This window comes from Panthera onca, chromosome B4 (genome assembly GCF_046562875.1).
Source record: "Panthera onca isolate mPanOnc1 chromosome B4, mPanOnc1 haplotype 2, whole genome shotgun sequence".
In the NCBI taxonomy this organism is placed as follows: domain Eukaryota; kingdom Metazoa; phylum Chordata; class Mammalia; order Carnivora; family Felidae; genus Panthera; species Panthera onca.
Genome location: NC_138345.1, coordinates 81,840,396 through 81,857,023, shown reverse-complemented (window position 1 = coordinate 81,857,023; position 16,628 = coordinate 81,840,396). Strand labels below are relative to the sequence as shown.

The 16,628-nt window shown below is 41.8% G+C and overlaps 1 pseudogene; it reads left to right on the top strand.

Annotated features, from left to right (window-relative positions):
- The first annotated feature begins 215 nt into the window (after window positions 1-215).
- On the top strand, window positions 216-1,499 carry LOC132694252 (glyceraldehyde-3-phosphate dehydrogenase pseudogene; annotated as a pseudogene).
- The last annotated feature ends 15,129 nt before the right edge of the window (window positions 1,500-16,628 follow it).

Genomic DNA, 16,628 nt, shown 5'->3' with positions numbered 1-16,628 from the left:
TGAACTTCTTTATTTTCTATCACAAGGCCTACACATTATCTGCATCTTCTCCCATTTTCCTCTCTTATAATGGAGGGTATGATGCTACCCCTGTTGAGGGTCAATCTGTCTATTTATTCCTATATTATACCTCCTCTCACTTTCTTAATTTCTCACATAACATTTCAGCTTTACTGAGATATAGTTCACAATTCACATACCTTAAATTTCTCCAGTTTAGGCTCTCTGCTCCTCCCCGTTCGACAGACAGCCGCATCTTCTGGTGCAGTGCCAGCCGCGTCCCCGAGACACGATGGTGAAGGTCGGAGTCAACGGATTTGGCCGTATTGGGCGCCTGGTCACCAGGGCTGCATTTAACTCTGGCAAAGTGGACATTGTCGCCATCAATGACCCCTTCATTGACCTCAACTACATGGTCTACATGTTCCAGTACGATTCCACCCACGGCAAATTCCACGGCACAGTCAAGGCTGAGAACGGGAAACTTGTCATCAATGGAAAGCCCATCACCATCTTCCAGGAGCGAGATCCCGCCAACATCAAATGGGATGATGCTGGTGCTGAGTATGTTGTGGAGTCTACTGGGGTCTTCACCACCATGGAGAAGGCTGGGGCTCACTTGAAGGGTGGGGCCAAGAGGGTCATCATCTCTGCCCCTTCTGCTGATGCCCCCATGTTTGTGATGGGCGTGAACCACGAGAAGTATGACAACTCTCTCAAGATTGTCAGCAATGCCTCCTGCACCACCAACTGCCTGGCCCCTCTGGCCAAGGTCATCCATGACCACTTCGGCATCGTGGAGGGACTCATGACCACAGTCCATGCCATCACCGCCACCCAGAAGACCGTGGACGGCCCCTCTGGGAAGCTGTGGCGTGATGGCTGAGGGGCTGCCCAGAACATCATCCCTGCTTCTACTGGCGCTGCTAAGGCTGTGGGCAAGGTCATCCCTGAGCTGAATGGGAAGCTCACTGGCATGGCCTTCCGTGTCCCCACCCCCAATGTGTCCGTCTTGGATCTGACCTGCCGCCTGGAGAAAGCTGCCAAATGCGATGACATCAAGAAGGTGGTGAAGCAGGCATTAGAGGGCCCCCTCAAGGGCATCCTGGGCTACACTGAGGACCAGGTTGTCTCCTGCGACTTTAACAGTGACACCCACTCTTCCACCTTTGACGCTGGGGCTGGCATTGCGCTCAATGACCACTTTGTCAAGCTCATTTCCTGGTATGACAATGAATTTGGCTACAGCAACCGGGTGGTGGACCTTATGGTCCACATGGCCTCCAAGGAGTAAGAGCCCCCTGGACCACCAGCCCCAGCAAGAGGAAGAAGAAGAGAGAGGCTCTCAGCTGCTGGGGAGTCCTTGCCCCCGTTCATCACCCAACACACTTGAGAATCTCCTGACCTCCAGTTTCCATCCCAGACCCCCTGAAGAAGGGGAGGGGCTTGGGGAGCCCTACCTTATCATGTACTATCAATAAAGTATACTGTATCCAACCCCCCAAAAAATTTCTCCAGTTTAAGTTATGAAATTCAGAGTTGTGCAACCATCATTGCAATCAATTTTAGAATAATTGATGGCTCCAGAAAGAAACTCTGTGCCTATTAACAGTCACTCCTTATTTCCTCAACTCCCCATCACTACCAATCTGCTTTATTTCTATGGCTTTAGGTATTATGGATTTGATATAAATGGAATCATACTATATGTGGCCTTTTGTGACTGGCTTCTTACATTTACAGAATGTTTCCAAGGTTCACCCATATTGGAGCATGTATTAATACTTTTTCATCTTTTTTTAAATGTCCAAATAGCATTCCATTGTATAGATATACTATATTTTGTTTATGCATTCATCAGTTGATGTTTGTTTGGGTTGTTACCACTTCCTGGGTATTATAAACAAGCTACCATGATTTTTTTTTAAAGTAGGCTCTACATCCACCATGGGGCTTGAACCCATGATTAAGAGTCGCATGCTCTACTGACTGAGCTAGCCAGGTGCCCCTCCATAAATTTTAATTTTAGCTTTATTTCTTCTTTCTCTTAGGTCATTTATCTCCATGGATCTTTCAACGTACTATTATTTCTAATATATGTCAGGTTAATAACAAAGCAACCCTCTCTTGACTTCACATCTCCTTTTATATATCCATTCTATAGATCTACTTCACAGCCATACTTCTTGAACCATCTGCTCATGTTTCCTCACTTTCCATTCACTCTCCCACCCCCTCCAATCTAAAATTGTAATAAAAACTGTTCTTATCTTATTTGACCTCCTACCAGTTTCAGGAATGGTTGGCTACTACTTCCTCCTTGGAATATTATCTCATCTAAGCTGTACCAACATCACAGCCTTCTTGTTTTTATACCCCTGGCTGTTCTTCTCAGACTCCCTTTTTAGGTCTTTCTTACCTACTCAACCTCTAGATTTTGTTTCTTTAGGTTTGGTCTTAGATCTCCCTCTGTCTGTACATTATCTCATTAAGTAATTTCATCCATTTTCATGGGTTTAAATACCATGCATATACTAATTATTCACATATCTTTAATGTGGACTTTAATGCAGACTTTTCCTTCGAGTTTCATTCAGATTTGCATATCCAATTGCCTACTTGACAAATTCCTCAGCCTGTGTCCTGGATGTGTCACTTATCATGTCCAAAATGGGACTTGTGATACTCCCCAAGTCTCTTTTGCCCATTCTCCTCACCATCTCAATAAATGGCACCATCAGCTTCTCAATTGCTCAAGCAAAACCCTAGGACTTATTTTATTTCTCCTTCTCCCTCTTTCTCACACCCCCACCACTTCTTCTTCCTCCTTCTTCTAACTTTTTAACCTTCTATAATGGAAGACTTTGAATACACATAAAAGTTGACAGAATTGTATAATGCACTCTCATGTATACATCATCCAGCCCCAACACAACTCTTAAGCTGTGGTCAGTCCTGCCCCATCCATATCCTCACCCACTTCCCCCTTCTACCCTGAATATTGTTTTGAAGTAAACCCTAGACATCATGTAATTTCATCTGTAAATATTTTAACATATATCTTGAAAAAATATGTAACAAAAAATATAACCACCATATTATCACACCTAAACAAGTCTGACATAATTCCTAGGACCCATTTAAAAAAATATTTTATTTATTTTTTAAAGTAGGCTCCACACCCAACATGAGGCTTGAATTCACCACTCCAAGATCAAGAGTTGCATGCACTACTGACTGAGCCATCCAGGTGCCCCCCTAGGTCTCATTTTTAAAATTTTTTCCCCCATTCCTACATCTAAGCTATCTCCAAGTCCTGCTAGTTCTACTTCCTGATTTATATATATTTTTAAAAAAGTTTTGTTTTTTTTGAGAGAGGGATGGAGTGTGCATGAGGGAGAGGCAGAGAGAGAGGGAGACATAGAATCTGAAGCAGGCTCCCGGCTCTGAGCTGTTAGCACAGAGCCTGATGTGGGGCTCTAACTCATGAACCATGAGATCATGACCTAAGCCGAAGTCAGAGGCTTAACAGACTGAGCCACCCAGGCGCCCCTGATTTATCTTAATTTCATGCACTTCTAGTATCTCCACTGGCACAGACAGGCCACAACCCTCCTCTGCCTGGCCCATTGCAATGGCCTCATAACTGGCCTCCCCACTGCCACCTCTGGCTTAAAACCCTTTAGTGAATTCCCATCATCATTAGCATAAAATCCAAAATCTTTATGGTGGCTAAAGGCCCTGCAGATCTAGCCTCTACTCACCTCACCCGTTCTCCAATATGTACCAAGCTGCAGCCATACAATCTTTTGGTTCCTCACATTCTGGCTGCTTTTTGCTTCAGGGCCTTTGAGCTTGTCATTTCCTTTGCCTACCATGCTCTCTTTCTCTGCAGCAGTCCCCTCCTCCCTCGTGCTGACTTAACTTTTACTTACCTTTCAGAGTTTAGAGCAAAAGCATATTTTCCCTTCTCCCATCTAGGTCAAGAACTCTTAGTTCAGTTTGTAATGAATGTTTGTTGCTGGTATTATCTGATTAATTTCTGTCGATGAGCTCCATAAGAGCAAAGATTATGTATTTTTTCCTTATCATCACATATCTAGCACATAGTAAGTGCTATGGCAAGTGCCTGGCAAGTAGTAGATACTGAAAATGAAACAGGGAAACTAAAGGTACCCCATGAAAAAAGCTGCTTTTTTCTCCTTTTCCTGCTTCTATTCTTGCTAGGATCTACACCCCTGCCTTACCCATGCCTTATAGAACGGATTATATATATGTCCTCCTTGTAAAAGTCAAGAAGTTAATGATTTCTTTGGGCTCTTCCAGCACAGTAGATAACATCTAAGGAGTCATGACATCTAAGGTTGTCATGAACTTTTCCCAAAACCACTGACTCACAAAGACCCCTGGATCCAGGGTATAAGTGACTCATGGAGGACACCTAAACACTTGTCTTTGTTCCTGGATGCCTGAGAAGACACATCACCAGACCAGCCTGCAATCCTCAATAAAAACCCAAATCCCAAGCAAGGATGAGACTCACTCTCCTTTCCTTTCTGAGTCTCCCAGAAGAGAGACTCTTTATGTCTTCAATAAGCTCTATTCTCACTTCCTCTCAGCTTGCATTTGATTTGCATCCTGCAAGAAGCCAAGGACCCTCTTGGCTGGTCCTGAGGGACCTCCTCTGGTCTTTGGATCCAGCCAGCCTGCATCAAAAACATGTGTGATCAATAAACAACAAATAGTTTTGTCATGATTTATAATTAAAATTTTTTGCCAGTATTTTAAAGCCTGCTGACTCCTAGTGAATTAGCTCTACATTGTCAGAAAACATATTTTCCTCTTCATTGCCGTATATACTCAGGTCCATTTCTAGTGTCTGTCTCAGAGACCACTCAACACATATTTATTGAATGAATGAATAAAAGGTCCATGCCATTGAGAAAGGGTTCATTTCATTGAGTAATGTCTGTATCATTGAGGATCTTATATGCCAACCTAAAGAGTTTGGATCTTATCCTACAAAAAAGGAAGGAGTCATATAGTATGATTGGCTTGTTGGAAGCATCTCTTTGATGACTGACTTACAGGGAACTGGGAGATCAGTCAAGAGATGTGCATTGACATCAGCCATAGAAACACATTTTTCTATTTTTTTAAATATGAAATTTATTGTCAAATTGGTTTCCATACAACACCCAGTGCTCATCCCAACAGGTGTCCTCCTCAATGCCCATCACCCACCCTCCCCTCCTTCCCACCTCCCATCAACCCTCAGTTTATTCTCAGTTTTTAAGAGTCTCTTATGGTTTGGCTCCCTCCCTCTCTTTCTCTTTTTTTTTTTTTCCTTCCCCTCCTCCATTGTCTTCTGTTAAGTTTCTCAGGATCCACATAAGAGTGAAAACATATGGTATCTTTCTGTATGACTTATTTCACTTAGCATAACACTCTCCAATTCCATCCACATTGCTACAAAACGCCATATTTCATTCTTTCTCACTGCCAGGTAGTGTTCCATTGTGTATATAAACCACCATTTCTTTTTTTTTTTTTTTTAATATATGAAATTTATTGTCAAATTGGTTTCCATACAACACCCAGTGCTCATCCCAAAAGGTGCCCTCCTCAATACCCATCACCCACCCTCCCCTCCCTCCCACCCCCCATCAACCCTCAGTTTGTTCTCAGTTTTTAACAGTCTCTTATGTTTTGGCTCTCTCCTACTCTAACCTTTTTTTTTTTTTCCTTCCCTTCCCCCATGGGTTTCTGTTAAGTTTCTCAGGATCCACATAAGAGTGAAACCATATGGTATCTGTCTTTCTCTGTATGGCTTATTTCACTTAGCATCACACTCTCCAGTTCCATCCACGTTGCTACAAAAGGCCATATTTCATTCTTTCTCATTGCCACGTAGTATTCCATTGTGTATATAAACCACAATTTCTTTATCCATTCATCAGTTGATGGACATTTAGGCTCTTTCCATAATTTGGCTATTGTTGAGAGTGCTGCTATAAACATTGGGGTACAAGTGCCCCTATGCATCAGCACTCCTGTATCCCTTGGATAAATTCCTAGCAGTGTTATTGCTGGGTCATAGGGTAGGTCTATTTTTAATTTTTTGAGGAACCTCCACACTGTTTTCCAGAGCAGCTGCACCAGTTTGCATTCCCACCAACAGTGCAAGAGGGTTCCTGTTTGTCCACACATCCTTTCCATCATCTATAGACTCCTGATTTGTTCATTTTAGCCACTCTGACTGGCGTGAGGTGATATCTCAGTGTGGTTTTGATTTGTATTTCCCTGATGAAGAGTGACGTTGAACATCTTTTCATGTGCCTGTTGGCTATCTGGATGTCTTCTTTAGAGAAGTGTCTATTCATGTTTTCTGCCCATTTCTTCACTGGATTCTTTGTTTTTTTGGTGTGGAGTTTGGTGAGTTCTTTATAGAGTTTGGATACTAGCCCTTTGTCTGATATGTCATTTGCAAATATCTTTTCCCATTCCATTGGCTGCCTTTTAGTTTTGTTGATTGTTTCCTTTGCAGTGCAGAAGCTTTTTTTTATCTTCATGAGGTCCCAATAGTTCATTTTTGCTTTTAATTCCCTTGCCTTTGGAGATGTGTCAAGTAAGAAATTGCTGTGGCTGAGGTCAGAGAGGTTTTTTTCCTATTTTCCCTTCTAGGGTTTTGATGGAGAAACACATTTTTCTAGATATAAACAAAAGCAAACTTAAACTATTGGGACTACACCAAAATAAAAAGCTTTTGCAGAGTGAAGGAAACCATCGGCAAAATAAAAAGACAACCCAATGGGAGAATATATCTGCAAATGATATATCCTATAATGGATTAATATCCAAAATATAAAAATAACTTATACAACTCAACATAAAACCCTCCCAAATAATACAATTAAAAAAGGCAGAAGCTATGAACAGATATTTTTCCAAAGAAGATATCCAGATGGCCAATAGACACATGAAAAGATGCTCAATATCACTCATCATCAGGGAAATACAAATCAAAATCACAATGAGCTAGCACCTCACACCTGTCAGAATGGCTAAAATAAAAAACATAAGAAACAACAAGTGTTGGTGAGGATGTGGAGAAAAAGGCACTATTGGTGGGAATGCAAACCTGTGTAGCCACTCTGGAAAACAGTAGGGAATTTCCTCAAAAAATTAAAAATAGAATTACCATAAGATCCAATAATCTACTACTGGGTATTTATCCAAAGAAAACAAAAACTGTAGTTCAAAAAGATATATGCACCCCTATGTTTACTCTAGCATTATTTACAATAGCCAGGATGTAGAAGCAACTTAAGTGTCCATCCATAGATGAATAGATAAAGAAGATGTGGAATATACTTACAATGGAATATTACTCAGCCATAAAAAATGGGACCTTGCCATTTGCAACAACATGGATGGACATAGGGTATAAATGCTAAATGAAATAAGTCAGTCAGAGAAAGACAAATGCCATGTGATTTCACTCATATGTGGAATTTAAGAAACAAAACAGGAGTGCCTGACTGGCTCAATTAGTAGAGCATGTGACTCTTGATCTCAGGGTTGTGAATTTGAGCCTCTCATTGGGTGTAGAGATCACTTAAAAATAAAATCTTGGGGCGCCCAGGTGGCTCAGTTGGTTAAGCATTCTGCTCTTGATTTCAGCTTGGGTCTTGATCTCAGGGTCGTGATTTCAAGCTATGTGTTGGGCTCCATGCTGGGTGTAAAGCCTACTTAAAACAAAAAATATAGGGGGGGCGCCTGGGTGGCGCAGTCGGTTAAGCGTCCGACTTCAGCCAGGTCACGATCTCGCGGTCCGTGAGTTCGAGCCCCGCGTCAGGCTCTGGGCTGATGGCTCAGAGCCTGGAGCCTGATTCCGATTCTGTGTCTCCCTCTCTCTCTGCCCCTCCCCCGTTCATGCTCTGTCTCTCTCTGTCCCAAAAATAAATAAAAAAAACGTTGAAAAAAAAATTAAAAAAAAAAAAATATAGGGGCTCCTGGGTAGCTCAATCAGTTAAGTGTCAACTTTTGATTTTGGCTCAGGTCATGATCTCATAGTTGGTGGGATTGAGCTCCAAGTTGGGCTCTGTGCTGACAGCACAGAGCCTGCTTGGGATTCTCTCTCTCTCTCTCTCTCTCTCTCTGCCACTTCTCCACTTACTCTCTCTCTTTCTCTCTCTGCCACTTCTCCACTTACTCTCTCTCTCTCTCAAAATAAATAAATAAACTTAAAAAAATCTTAATAAAAAAAGAAACAAATGAACAAAAGAAAAAAGAGGCAAACAAAAAAGCAGACTCTTAAATGTAGACAAAGGACTGATGGTTGCCAGGGGGTAGATAGGTGGGGGGCAATGGGTGAAATAGATAAAGGGGATTAAGAGTACTCTTTCTATGATGAACACTGAGTAGTGTATAGACTTGTTGAATCACTATATTGTACACCTGAAACTAATATAACATTGTATGTTAATCATACTGGAAATAAAAGAAAAAAATAAAAATGAAAAAGAAAAGGAGATATGATTTACAATTGTCCAGTAAAAGGACAATGAAAATGGAGCAAAAGTGGGGAACAGAGAGAAGATTTGTGTAAGAGGTGTTATTAAGGTAGCATTTTATTTTTCTTTTATGAAATTTTGGTAAAATATCATAACATAAAAGTTACCATTTAAGTCAATTTTAAGTGTAGTTCAGTGGCATTAATTTCATTCCCATTATTGTGCAGCCATGGCCACCATCCATCTCCAGAACTTTTTGACCTTTACAACTGAAACTCCATACCTATTAATAACTTCACATGAGCCCTTGGCAATCACCAAACACTTACGATTCTGGTTTTTTTCTTTTCAAAATTAAAAATTTTTTTAATGTTTATGTTTGAGAGAGAGAGAGAGAGAGAGAGCACGAGCAGGGGAGGGGCAGAGAAAGAGGGAGACACAGAATCTGAAGCAGGCTCCAGGCTCCAAGCTGTCAGCACAGAACCAGACGCAGGGCTTGAAATCATGAACTGTGAGATCACGACCTGAGCCAAAGTTGGACGCTTAACCAACTGAACCACCCAGGTGCTTCTTTCCAAATTTTTATTTAAAATCTGGTTGGTTAACATACAGTGTAATGTTGGTTTCAGGAGTAGAAAATTCAGTGATTCATCACTTACATACAACACCCAGTGCTCATCATAACAAATGCCCTCCTTAATACCTATCACCCATCTAGCCCATCTTCCACCTACCTCCCTCCATCAGCCCTCAGTTTGTTCTCTATAATTAAGAGTCTCTTATGGTTTGTTTCCCTCTTTTTTTTTCCCTCCCCCATATGTTCTTCTATTTTGTTTCTTAAATTCCACATGAGTGAAATCATATGGTATTTGTCTTTCTCTGACTTATTTAGCTTGGCATAATACTCTCTAGCTCCATCCATGTCATTGCAAATGGCAAGATTTCATTCTTTTTAAAAAATATTTATTTAATTTTGAGAGACACAGAGAGAGAGGGAGCACATGAACAGGGGAGGCGCGGGGTGGGGGAAGAGAGAGAGAGAGGGAGAGAGAGAGAATCCCAAGCAGGCTCTGCACTGTCAGTGAAGAGCTTGACACAGGGCTGGGTTCCACAAACCATGAGATCATGACCTGAGCCAAAATCAAGAGTTGGATGCTCAACAGACTGAGCCACTCAGGCATCCCAAGATTTCAGTCTTTTTTTAAAAAAATGTTTATTTGTTTATTTATTTATTCATTCACTTTTGAGAGAGACACAGAGCAGGAGTGGGAGAGAGGCAGAGAGAGAGTGAGCACACAGCCTGATGCAGGGCTCAAACTCATGAGCCATGAGATCATGATGTGAGCCAAAGTTGAATGCTTAACTGACTGAGCTACCCAGGTGCCCCAGATTTCATTCTTTGTGATGGTTGAGTAATATCCCATTGTATATATATGCCACATCTTCTTTATCCATTCTTCAGTTCATGGGCATTTGGGCTCTTTCTGTAGTTTGGTTATTGTCAATAATGGTGCTATAAACATCGGGGTGCATGTAGCCTTTCGAATCTGTATTTTTGTGTCCTTTGGGTAGTAGTAGTGCAATTGCTGTGTCATAGGGTAATTCTATTTTTAACTTTTTGAGGAACCTCCATACTGTTTTCCAGAGTGGCTTCATCAGTTTGGATTCCCACCAACAGTGCTAGAGGGTTTCCTTTTCTCTGCATCCTTGCCAACACCTGTTGTTTCTTGTGTTGTTAATTTTAGCTATTCAGACAGGTGTGAGGTAGTATCTCATCATGGTTTTTGATTTGTATTTCTCTGATGATGAGTGATGTTGAGCCTCTTTTCATGTGTGTTAGCCATTTGTATGTCTTCTTTGGAGAAATGTCTGTTAATGTCTTCTGCCCATTTCTTAACTGGATATTTGTTTTTTGGGTGTTGAGTTTGATAAATTCTTTATAGATTTGGATATTAACCCTTTATCAGATACATCATTTGGCAATATCTTCTCCCATTTTCTAGGCTGCCTTTTAGTTTTATGGATTGTTTCCTTCACTGTGCAGAAACTTTTTATCTTGATGAAGTCCCAATAATTAATTTTTGCTTTTGCTTCCCTTGCCTTTGAGACATGTTTGGAAAGAAGTTGCTCTGGCTGAGGTCAAAGAGGTTGCTGCCTATGTTCTCCTCTAGGATTTTGATCATTTTCTGTCTCACATTTAGGTCTTTCATCCATTTTGAATTTATTTTTGTGTGTGGTGTAAGAAAGTGGTCCAGTTTCATTTTTTCTACATGTTGCTATCCAGTTTTCCCAGCACCATTTGTTGAAGAGACTATCTTTTTTTCCATTGGATATTTTTTCCTGCTTTGTTGAAGATGAATTGACCATATAGTTGTGGGTCCTTTTTTGGATTTTCTATTCTGCTCCATTGGTTTATGTGTCTGTTTTTGTGCCAGTACCATGATTACAGCTTGATGATTACAGCTTTGTAATATAGCTTGAAGTCCGGAATCATGATGCCTCCAGCTTTGCTTTTCTTTTTCAGGATTGCTTTGGCTATTTGGGGTCTTTTATGATTCCATACACATTTTAGGAGTGTTTATTCTAGCTTTGTGAAGAATGCTGGTGGTATTTTGATAGGGGTTGCATTAAATGTGTAGACTGCTTTGGGTAGTATGGATATTTTGACAATATTTGTTCTTCCAATCGATGAGCTTGGAATGTTTTTTCATTTCTTTGTGTCCTCTTCGATTTCTTTCATAAGTGTTCTATAGTTTTCAGCATACAGATCTTTCACCTCTGTCGTTAGGTTTATTCCTAGGTTTCTTATGGTTTTTCGTGCAATTGTAAATGGGATCGATGTTTATAATTTTTTACAGATTACTCTGAGACTTCTGACTCTGGTCGCTGGATGCAATTTACCAGCATAAGATTTTTTTTTTTTTTTTAAAGATGGTGAATTTGGTGTGTGACTTGGAAGTGATATGTCCAGTGAGCCATTAACTATATGGATGTGGAATTTTGAAGAGCATTTTGGGCTAGAGATAAATATTTGAGACCCATTAGCATAGAGATTTGGTTTGGTCCAGAATTCCAATCCACCAACTCTTCCTGTCCTTTCCGATTTGGTTGAAATTTCTCCAAGGAAGCACCTGGGAACCATTCTTCATCCTCCTGTTCTCTCACCCCATCCCCATTCAATTCATCACTAACTTTTTTTTCCATTTTAAAAAAAATTTTCAGAAACAACACGAGGCAGGGAGGGGCAGAGAGAGGGGGACAGAGAATCCAAAGCAGGCTCTGTGCTGACAGCAGCAAGCTGGATGTAGTGCTCCAGCCCACGAACCGAGAGATCATGACCTAAGCCAAAGTCAGACGCTCAACCAACAGAGCCACCCATGCACCTGAATTCATCACTAAATCTTGCCATGTATTTCCAAATGCCTTCTAAACATATCTTGAATCTGTCTCCTCTTATCCCAACCACCAGTACTTTAAGTTCAGGCCCATATCATCTGGTTTCTAGACCATGAAATCAGCTTCTTAATGGGTCCCCCTGTTTCTAGTTTTGTCACCTTCAAATCCATTCTCCAGACAGTCACGGAACATGATTTACCTAAAAGACAAACATGACCATGCCATGCCCTTCTTTAAAAATCTGAATTGTTTCCTCATTGTCACTCATAGGATAAAGTCTACACTCCATAATATGGTAGAGAGGCTCTCTGTGATCTACCCCTGATCAACCCCTCAGCCTCTTCTCTGAAGCCTTCTCCTTTGGTAATGTGTTTCGATAACCTCAAGTGTGTGCAGCTCCTCTGCTTTCCAGGTGTTTCATATTGGAGTCTCTGCCAGATGGGTCCCCTATACCTCACTTGGTTTACTCCCTCTCTTGGTTAGATTCAACTCAGGCTCTTCTTTGCCCAGAATGCTTTCCTGATGACTCCCCAATTCTGATAATGTCATAGACCTCTTTTCCCTCACACTATATACAGATACTATTGTTGTTCTTACCATATTGTGCCCAAAATACCTGCTTATGTTTCTGTCTCCTTTATCTTTTTATTAAGAAATTTTTAATGTTTATTTATTTTTGGGGGGGGGGAGAAAGAGAGAGAGAGAGAGAGAATGAGCAGGGGAGGGGCAGAGAGAAAGGGAGACACAGAATCCAAAGCAGTCTCCAGCCTTTGTGTCAGCACAGAGCCTAAAGTGGAGTTTGAACTCACGAACTGTGAGATCATGACCTGAGCTGAAGCTGGATGCTTAACTGACTGAGCCGTCCAGGTGCCCCTGTATCTGTCTCCTTCAATGGCCTGTTGGCTTACCTAGCACAGAGATTATGTCTTATATATTCCTATAGCCCCTCAATATTGTTTGCAGAATGAATGAATGCTATAAAGGAATCTGATACATGAGTAGTAAACAAAACACACATATAGGAAAAATTTTAAAAAGTTTTTATTTAGGGGTGTTTGGGTGGCTCAGTTAAACGTCCGACTTCAACTCAGGTCATAATCTCACAGTTCGTGGGTTTGAGCTCCGTGTTGGGCTCTGTGCTGACAGCTCAGAGCCTGGAGCCTGCTTCGGATTCTGCGTCTCCCTATCTCTCTGCCTTTCCTCTGCTTGCTTTCTCTCTCTCGCTCTCAAAAAAAGTAAACATCAAAAAGTTAAAAAAATTTTTTAAGAAGTTTTTATTTAAATTCCAGTTAGTTAACATAAAGTATATTAGTTTCAGGTGTACAATATAGTGATTCAACACTTCCATACATCACCTGGTGCTTATCACAACACATAGGAAACTTTTAAGTGAAATTCAAAGCAATATTGCATGTGATTGGTGCAAAATATGCATGGGACAGACTCCAAATTCTGTGGGGTAGAGCAAACTGTGAAAAATTTTTCCTCTTCCCTTGGTGACATTAGGGCTGTTGTTAATGTGAAATATATATGGTTTTTTTTTTTATTTTGCAATTAGTAATTAGTATTCTAGAAACTTGCTACTCAAAGTATATTCCCTGGACTAACAATATTGGTTTCACCTGAGCATTTGTCAGAACTGCTGTCTCTAGGGGCGCCTGGGTGGCTCAGTCGGTTAAGCGTCCGACTTCGGCCCGGGTCATGATCTCGCGGTCCGTGAGTTCGAGCCCCGCGTCGGGCTCTGGGCTGATGGCTCAGAGCCTGGAGCCTGCTTCTGATTCTGTGTCTCCCTCTCTCTCTGCCCCTCCCCCGTTCATGCTCTGTCTCTGTCTCAAAAATAAATAAACATTAAGAAAAAAAAAAATAAAGAACTGTCTTGGGCCTCACACCAGACATGCAGAATTGAAATCTGCATTTCATGTATTTAGAGTGTGAGCGGGGGAGGGATAGAGAGATAAGGAGACACAGAATTCGAAGCAGGCTCCAGGCTCTGTGCTGTTAGCACAGAGCCTGACAGAGGGTTCAAACTCACAAACTGTGAGACCATGACCTGAGTTGAAATTGGATGCCCAACCGACTGAGCCACGCTGGTGCCCCTGAAATCTGCATTTTAACAAGATCCCAAGGTCACTCCTATGTGCATTCAAGTTTGAGAAACACTGTCTTAAGAAACTACTTTAAGGGCTCCTGGGTGGCTCAGTCGGTTAAGTGTCCGACTTTGGCTTAGGTCATGATCTCATGATTCGCGGGTTTGAGGTACATGTGGGGCTCTGTGCTGACAGCTCATAGCCTGGAGCCTGCTTCGGATTCTGTGTCTCCCTCTCTCTCTCTGCCCCTCCCCCACCTTTGAGTGCACACTGTCTCTCTCTCTCTCTCAAAAATAAACATTAAAAAAAACCCCAAAAACAAACTATTAGTTGAAGAGGGGGATGAAGCTTGTGAGCTCAGGTCCTTAGTCCCTCTCACTCTTCCAGGAAGCAGTGCTGTTTAAGGCTTGGCTGGCTGGACATTCCAGAGCTTGACCTCAGGAAGGAGTGGTGGCAAAGGACTCAATCTAGCAGCTGTTCCAAGTCAGGTTTAGAAACTGAGCACCTTTCAGGTCAGGTTAAACAGGAACTGTTTGGGGCCTAAGACTGGGCTTGGCTAAATAGGCTCAAATGGAGTCCAGCTAGGATTAGGCAGGGAAGGGTGGCAGGAGGTGGACCTGGATGGAACTGAGAGGGGAGACAATCAGGGGCCTGGGCAGTGAGCATAGGTCAGGGCCAGAGGATCAGATGAGTCAATTCCTGGGTGTGGGGCAGGGACTGGGGCTGGGTGCTCAGCTTCAGGAATGGGGCAAGGTGCAGGGTTGGAGTAAGGGTCAGAATGTTGAATGTAAACAACATTCTGTGTAATCCATAGCAATAATTTACCTTTTGAAGTGGTGGCTGTGCTAAAATGTCCTGCTTTATACTGCAGTTGGCAGACTTACACCTTAGGTCTCCTGTGGTCATAAGGACAACTCACAGGGAGCACAAGCTGGAGTGGCAGAAGAGCTGGTGCCTTCCCAGCACCCCAGTGTGCTCTTCTTGTCATATGTATTTGTTGTGTGGCTCCTGCATGCACTGTCTTATGTTCAAATGTGCTATTCCAGAATTTCACAGCAAAAATAATGGAAGCCATCAGATATGTGTTAGAATGCAAACTGTGATATGTGTTAAGAAGTATCAATACCCGCCCTTTTCTTCTGTCAGGGAAGAGAATTTTGGATCAGAATTTGGAGCTTGCACCTGGCCTGGGAGGGCTTTGTGACCTATTAGAGATACTGCAGGCTCGGGAAGAAGGCAAGTATGCCTTAGCACAGTCCTGTTGGGGTTATTATTTTTCAAGGGATAGAGTCAAGATCTTAACATCACAGTAATATATGTTTTCTTGATATGAAACTCGATTTTATTGATTTGGGAGAAAAATTAATCCTCACTGGGATGATATATGCTTGCTTTTTAGGTAACCTGTGAGGAAATTGGCTACAGCACACAATGTCTACTTCATTCATGAAATCAGAGACAATTTCTCCCCACTTTGGATCTGGTAAAATCCTGACAGTGGAAAGTTTCTTTTTTTTTTTTTTAATATGAAATTTATTGTCAGATTGGTTTCCATACAACACCCAGTGCTCATCCCAACAGGTGCCCTCCTCAATACCCATCACCCACTTTCCCCTCCCTCCCACCCCCCCATCAACCCTCAGTTTATTCTTAGTTTTTAAGAGTCTCTTATGGTTTGGCTCCCTCCCTCTCTAGCCTTTTTTTCCCCTTCCCCTCCCCCATGGTCTTCTGTTAAGTTTCTCAGGATCCACATAAGAGTGAAAACATATGGTATTGGACAGCAGAAAGTTTCTATTAGCAGTTGGCTAACATCTGAAGTTGGAATATGGGTAGAGAGAGAGGAAGGGTCCACAGGAAATCCTTTTCTTCTGAAGATCTAGGTCTATAAGGACTCTTGCTTGTGTGATACAAGGGAATGGTTTCTTTAGATAAAACAACTCTTCTAGTCTTCTTCTGGACTGCTCTGTAATAGTTCCCTATTACAGAGTAGTGTAGCTCTCCATGAAAACATAGGGAATGATTTTTTTTTCCCCTAGGGAAGAGGCAGGAAGGAGGACATGAGCAGGGGCTGAAATGTAGCCATGAGTTGGGGAGAATAAACTTCTTTTCACCTCCTTGGGTTTGTGAGGAGGGGCTACCACTTTGATCTACTGATCCTGTAGGTGGCTCTCCTTTCAAGAGAGAACCTGAAGTTGATTTATCTGAATTCTCACTCCCTTCCTCCCATCGGGAAGCAAAGAACTCCCCAGTAGCACAGAAAGGAGGGGTCTTATTACTAGGAAAGCTATAGGGTCTAGGCCTTGTATCCATGCAGAGCCTCAAGTATAGATTTTGCCTTATTGCCAAATAAGGTCCTATTGTCTATGTATTGATTTGTTGTATTAGAACTTTTGGTTGGTTAAAAATAAATATCTAAAATATATCAATATTTTAGTAACTCTGTTCTGGCATTTCTTTGTTTTTCAACATACCCACTGCCTGGAAAACGAAGAGGACTAGTCTTCTCTCTGTCTCTGAGTGGCCTTGCCTGCCACAGGCTGGTGATAGAATGTGAAGTCAGTTATGACAGTTGTAGAAAGCTACTTGTGGTTTTGTGTTCTGAAACACTGTGAAAATTGTATTTCCTCCT